The 7,430-nt window shown below is 38.0% G+C and overlaps 1 pseudogene; it reads left to right on the top strand.

Moving 5' to 3' along the window:
• The window catches only part of LOC102867739, a 17,039-nt pseudogene extending 16,246 nt beyond the window's left edge, over positions 1-793 (top strand).
• Positions 794-7,430: the final 6,637 nt, after the last annotated feature.

The following is a 7,430-nucleotide window of genomic DNA, read 5'->3' as shown; positions in this document are numbered from 1 at the left end:
CTTCTCCAATAAAAAAATCAAATGGTGAATGAAATTGGTGCAACAGGAGGGTCTGGAGGCGCAGGGTTGTGGTGGGGGGTTGGGATGGGACCCTGTGGTAGTTTCCACTGAGGCTTTGGCAGCAGTCTGTGGGCTAGGGTCATGGCCGTGGACTGGGCCATAGGAGGATCCATGGAGCTAGAGGAGGCAAAGCCGAGGTCCAGGAGTGGCTCCTCATCACCACGCTGGGTTGTCTGGTCAATTATATGAAGAATGATCCTTGGCAGAGATCTATCTCTTCTCACTACCCATCAAGATGTCTCTCAAATAATTGACTTCGTGTGGATGTCCCTCAAGGATGAGGTCTTGAAAATCATGCCAGTGCAGAAGCATACATGTACCTGCATGGGACCGGGATCAAGGTCTTTTTCTCCATTGAAGCATACAATGGCCATGTTGACTTGGGTGTTAAGTGCCCCCGGAAGGTAGCTACTGCTATCTGCAGGGCCATTTTCCTGGCCAAGCTGTCCATTGCCCCAGTGCAGCATGTCTGCTGGGGGAACGAGATCGACAAGCCTCACGCCATTCCCTGCAAGGTATCTGGGCACTGTGGCTCTGTGCTGGTGTATCTCATCCCTGAACCTTGAGACACTAGAGTTGTCTCAGGCCCTGTGCCCAAGAAGCTGCTTCTGATGGCTGGAATTGAAGACTGCTACACCTCAGCCAGGGGCTGCACTGCTACCCTGGGCAGCTTCACTAATGCCACCTTTGATGGCATCTCCAAGACCTACCAGTACTTAATCCAGATCTCTGAAAAAGACTGTGTTCACCAAATCTCCCAATCAGGAATTCACTCACCAAATCTCCCAATCAGGAATTCACTAACTATCTTGTAAATATCCACACCAGAGTCTCTGTGTGCCAGGCTCCAGCTGTGGCCACTACATCGTGGATTTTGTATAATAGAAATAATGTGAATTAAATCAGTTAATTAAAAAAAATAATAGAACATTCATTACCTCTATCTTTGAAGTCTTCTATGTATGCTCCCTTGATCTCAGTAACTTCTCTCTCTTCAGCCCATACTTTATCATGAGTTTTGTGCTTATAATTTTATTATGTTTTACAACATATGTTTAGAAGTATAAAGTTTATACAAGTAGTCCTTTGAATTAGGACATGTTTGTTACAATGAACCACACTTAGAACTGACTGTCTTTTTATTTAGCATATCATCATTAGTTATAGAGGCAGTATTCTTGTGCATAATTTCTTAATGTTATTATTCACTGATGTTCACTCATAGATGTTCAGTGTTTTGATTGAGAGTTCAAAATGCTTATGCAGAGGCTATGGAAGGAATTATTTTCTTAAAAAAAGATGTATTTATGTCAGAATTATCGGCTTTGAGTTATTTCTAACTTGGTAATATTGAATAGCAGTCATTTGTTAGAACTGTAAGTAAAGTGTAGTCATAACCCAAATGTAAGTCATAGACTCTGAATGTTTAGTGTATTAAGGTTATTAATTATACTTAATAAGAAAATATTCTCCCGATAATATGTCCAAAATATGTGACACAAAAATCTAATCATATTTGGCAGTAAGGAGCATTCTGACTGTATTTTTCCTGTTCAGATTTATTATTTTTTCCCTTAGATGAGGCCACAGTATATTTAATATACTGTTAGTGAATTTCTTTTTACTTTGTTTTTGTTGTGATTTGGGTGTAAGTTTACAGAGAAAATTGATTTTTCCATTCAACAATCCCTATACATTTTCTTTATGACATTGATTGTAATTTAATGAATGTAGCAACATTGTTCTTACTTCTTGCATGTATCTACCATTTTCCTTTGTCCATCATTTCTAGTCTTTCCTACCAATTGACCTTTATTTTTAAGCAGTAAAATGTCCTTTGATCTTATATGATTGCTGGTTCTAAGAAATGTGTACCACCTTGATGTTGTCAAGGCACCCTTGTATACTTGTCTATTTATTACTGTGCTGAAAATTGAGTCATGAGGTTAAAGTCAGTTCTAGGCTTAGATCATCTTGAAGGACCACAGTCTAGGTAATTTCGTCAGGTAATTAGATCAGTAAGTTTAGTCTCTTCATTTTAATGTTTTTTAACTTCATTACACATTTTCTCCTACTCTATTCAGAACTTCCTTTTATGATCTTTTTATAATGTGCTAGTGGGTACCATCAAACTAGAGAGTACCAGAAGAACTCCTTTGGTTTCAGGGTATTGAGCCAGGTTAATATGAGGCATCAATCAGTGTGAGAGAGAACAATAATAGCATTGTAGGTGACCATTCAACAAACTTTCAAGACTCCATACATTACTCACCTAAGACTCTGTTATGCTAGTTGATCTTCATATTCCCCAAGACTCTGATCCTGAGCCTTTAGGCTCAGTGACTCCTTCCCTTAGATTATTTGTTTATGTCTAAGAATTGTTCATAATGTTGTTCCCTGTATGTTTCATTAAAATTGTTGTTGTAATTGTAGTGAAAGTAAACACATATATAGAAATATTCTCTTTCAAATTATATATATATGTGTCAATATAACCAGCCACCTTCCTAGTCCTATTTAGCTTGTGTGCCTATTCATGTATCTACTTCAGAGAATACTGTTATTGCAGGATTGTATATGTAATAATATTTACCTCTATTGTCTTAACTCTTGTATCCCTTTCAGTGTCCGCTTTTTGCCTTGACAGTTTTGTGCTTCATTCTTCCTTGTTTTACATATTCTTCTCTTCATTCAAGTTGATAGATGTCTTTCCTTTCCAAGCCAAGGCATTTTAATTGCTTCCTATCCATTTGAAAATTAGACAATGAATAAGGAAGACTGAATGAGAATCTATGCTTTTGAATTGTGGCATAGGAGAAGAGTATGTGGTATGGACAAGAATATACCATGAACTGCCAAATGAATAAACAAATCTGTCTTGGAGTAAATGCAATCTGGGTACTTCTTAGAGTCCGAGATAGTGAAATATTGTTTTATATACTCTGGGACATATTACTAAAAAGGACCAGTGCTTGGAAAAAGACATTATGCTGTGTAAAGGTAGAAGGTCAGAGAAAGAGAAGATCTTCATTAATAAATTGACACAGTGACTGTAAAAATTGTTGTTGTCAATATGTTGTATGCCACTGACTCAGAATTGGTCTGTAGCTAACCCTCTGGTGGATTTTCAGAGGTAGGTGTTCGTCAGGAGAAATATAGATAATCTCCACCCATTTAGTTTACTTCCTTTGAAAACCCACTGTGTGTGTGTGGGGTGTGTAATTTATGAACTGGTTCTGATTCAATGGTACATAACAACAACATGTACCTGGATACTTTAAATGAGAATCATTTATTCAACATTGTAATATATATATGATAGGTAGGTAGATAGATAGATAGATAGATATAGATAGAGATATATATATCTCAGAATGTATTTTAAGCCTGGTTAATATTCCTTTGTATACATGTTATTATTGTAGTTGAGTGCCATTGAGTTGACCACAACTTGTAGTGACCCTATGTACAACAGCTCTGAGCTTTGGCTTATCTTAAAACATTTCACTGTGTCCAACACACCTGCCCTATTACCCCAGTCACTGTGTCAATCTAACTCATCCAGGGTCTTTCTACCCTGGAGAATCCATCCACATTTCTAAGCATGATATCCTTCTTCAAGGACTGACCCTTCTTGGCAACATGTCCAAAGTATGTGATACAGAGCTTCATAATCCTTGCCTCCAGAAAGCAACTTGTTTTCACCCTCTCCAGGATAGGCTTGCTTGTTCTCTTGGCAGTCCATGGTATGTTCAATATTCTTCTCTAGAACTACGACTCAAAGGCATCAATTCTTCTGTCGTCCTTAGTCATTGTCAGCTCTCTGATGCATCACAAGTAGTTGCAAAGACCATTGCCTGGATTAGGTGCACCTTAGTCTCTAGACTTCTCTATTTCTCTTTGGACTTCAGCACTCTTGAGAGGCCCTCACACCGGGTATTCCTAATCCAATTAGTCTTTTGGTTTCCTGGATGCTGGTTCCAAGAGTGTTGATTGTGTACCCAAGTAAACTGAAGTTGTTAACAATCTCAGTATCTTCTTTATCTATTATAGTACTGCCAATTGGTCCAATGATGAGAATCTTTGTTTTCTTGATGTTGAGCTTCAATTAATATTGAAGACTACAGTCATTGACCTTCTATAGCAAATGCTTCAGGTTCTTCTCAATTTCAGTGGGCAAGGAAGTGCCATCTGCATAATGTAAATTCTTGATGAATCTTCCTCCAATTCTGATGCCACATTCCTCCTCATAAAGACTAGCCTTTCAAATGATCTGTTCCACATACAGATTGAAAAGATATGAAGAGAAGACACATCTCTAAAACCCTGTTTTCCTGATTTTTGATCATACAGTGGTCCTTGCTCAGTTCTAATGACTGTCTCCTAGTCCAAGTATAGGTTTCAAGTAAGCACAATCTGATTTTCTGAGATTCTCATTCTTCTAAAGGTTAGCCACAATTTCTTGTGATCCACACAGTCAATGTTTTTGCGTAGTCAATGAAACACAGATAGAAATTCTTCTGGTACTCGTTTTTGCCACAGCCTCTTCTACACCCAGCCTATACTCCTGGTAGTACTCTGTTGATATGCTGTTTTGGTCACTTTTTATAATCTTCAGCAAAATTTTGTTTGTGTGTGATATTAATGATATTGTTTGATAATTTGCACACTCTGTTGGATCACCTTTATTTGTAATGGGAATAAATATGGATCTCTTCCAGTCATAACGTGTTTACTTGTTAAATGCATATTTGATTTCTTTACATTTTAGAATTTATTAATATTTCTGGTTTGAACATTTGATTCCAATTTTTATAGGTATATGTTTTCAATTTCCTTAGGTTTGAGAATTAGGAGAAATGCAAGATCTTAAATAACCTGTATAGTAACTATTTTGTTATTGTTGTGTATTATACAGTTGGAACTCACCCATAGCTGATCCTTCAGTGGGTTTTCAGAGACACTTAAGCACATGGGAGGATATTGCTCATCTTTCTCCTGCAGAGGAGCTGGTGAATTTGAATTCCATGCCTTCAGGATTGCAGCACAGTTTCTTGTCACTAGGTTATGAGAACTCCCTGACTATAACAATACACTGGAACATATCAGAGATTTTAGGAGGGCGTAGAATAGGGAAGGTTTAGATCTGTTACTCCTAGGGTTAGTATGAGTCATAGTCCACTGGACAGAAACTAATAACCACAATCCTCTGCTTAGAAATTTGCTCCCCTTCCTCTCCTATCTCTGGTAATAAAAGAATATTTTTTTCTGTGTACAAAACTTTTCCTGACGTTTTACTTTAAGTATGTCATGCTTGAAAGCTTTCCTCCATGAAATACACATACATAATGTAGAAACTATGCAATGATCCCCCATCATCTGTTAAATCAAATAGTTGTAGGAGGATTAAAGGTATGATATACTCTCCATAATGTCCTCTGGGTGCATTCATGTTATAAGTGTTTCACAGATTCATCATTATTATTATTTAATGTTGTATAGTATCACATTGTATTTAAGTACCATAATTTGTATATCCAATCATCTATTGAAGGTGGCTAGTGGCAAGAAGCTGTGCTGCAATCTCAAAGGCATGCGGTTCAAGGCACTAGGTGCTATATGGAAGAAGGATGGTCAATCTTCTTCCATGCAATTAACTGCCTCTGAAAACCCTCCACTGGGTCAGCTATGGGTTGGTTCTAACTCTGTAGTATACAACAACAACATTGATGACACATTTTTATCTTTTTACTACTGTGAAGAACATGGATATGCATTTATCTTTTAATATCACAGCTCTTATTTCTATAGTATATATACCTATTAGTGAAAATTCTGGTTAATATAGTGTTTCTGACTTTTCAAGATAGCCTTATACCATTTTACACAGTGGTTGCACCATTTTAGAGTTGCTCCATCTAGCTTTCCTCTAAATACTCCTTATTTAGGTAACCAATGTTCTACACTTTTCTAGGCAAATATCCCAGTTAATAATTTATTTACAATTTTAGAATATTTCACATAGATAGATTATTACATTAAGGAAAAAATCAGACATTGATGTTTTCATTAACAATCCTTTTCCTATAGTTCTTAGTTTCTGCTAGTTAATTCTTTATTATCAGTTATTGACTTCTCCATTTCTTCAAGTTCTTGTTTTCTATCATTTTTTGTACATATTTCTTATGCATATGATTTATCACCCATTTCAGTAGCATGATATTTCATCTATGAGTATATATATAAAAAAAGACATTGTGAATGACAAAGACAAAATATACATAAGCTTTTAAGTTGTAGGATCTCTAGTTGTTTAGTGGCAAGAAGCTGCACTGCTTTCCCAAAGGTATGTGGTTTGAAGCCACCAGATGTTCTGTGGGAGAAGGACAAATAATCTCCTCCCAAGTGAAAACCTGCCCAGAGTCAACTATGAGTAGGTTCCAACTATACAGAACACAACAACGTCATATTTGTTCTGACCTCCCCATGATTGTTATCATTATTCAGAAACTTCATAAGTGATTAGGAAGTACTATTAATTTAATTGTTGTTGTTATGTGCTGTCCTGTCGAGTCATTTGTGACTCATAGCAACCCTATGCAAAACAGCTCTAAACTCTGTTCTGTCCTATGACAATCTCATTGCCTCCAACACACTCACCCCGATTGCCCCAGTCACCGAATCAATCCATCTCCCAGAGTGCCTTCCCCTCCTGTGCCTGCCCTCCACCCTCCCAAGCATGATGTCCCTCTCCAAGGACCAGTCTCTCCTTACAACATGACCAAAGTATGTCAGATGAAGCCTCAGAATCCTTGCCTCCAAGGAGCAATCGGGTTTAACCCTCTCCAGCGTTAATCTGTTTGTTCTTTTAGCAGTCCATGGCACCTTCAGCACTCTTCTCCAACACCAAAGCTCAAAAGCATCAATTCTCCTTTTATCCTCCTTAGTTATCGTCCAGCTCTCTGATGCCTAACAAGTGATTGCAAAGACCATGGCCTGTACCAGACTGACCTTCGTCTCCAGAGACACACCGTTGCTCTTGAGTACTTTAGAGAGGTCCCTAACAGCAGACTTTCCCATAGCAATACGTCTTTAAATTTCCTGGCTGCTGGTGCCTAGAGTGTTGATTGTGGAGTCAAGCAAACTAAAGGTTTGAACAATCACAATCCATCCTGATGCTGCCAATTGGTCCAGTGGTGAGAATCTTTATCTTCTTGACACTGAGCCTTAATCCATATTGAAGGCTGCAGTCCCTGACCCTCAGCAGCAAGCGCTTCAGGTCCTCCTCAGTTTCGGCAAGCAAGGTTGTGTCATCTGCATAACGCAGATTGTTTATGGATCTTCCACCAATCCTGATGCTGCATTTCTCC

The sequence above is a fragment of the Elephantulus edwardii genome, unplaced genomic scaffold (assembly GCF_000299155.1).
Source record: "Elephantulus edwardii isolate Elephantulus edwardi_28Jun2011 unplaced genomic scaffold, EleEdw1.0 scaffold00128, whole genome shotgun sequence".
In the NCBI taxonomy this organism is placed as follows: Eukaryota; Metazoa; Chordata; class Mammalia; order Macroscelidea; family Macroscelididae; genus Elephantulus; species Elephantulus edwardii.
This window is presented reverse-complemented; position numbering and strand designations above follow the sequence as displayed.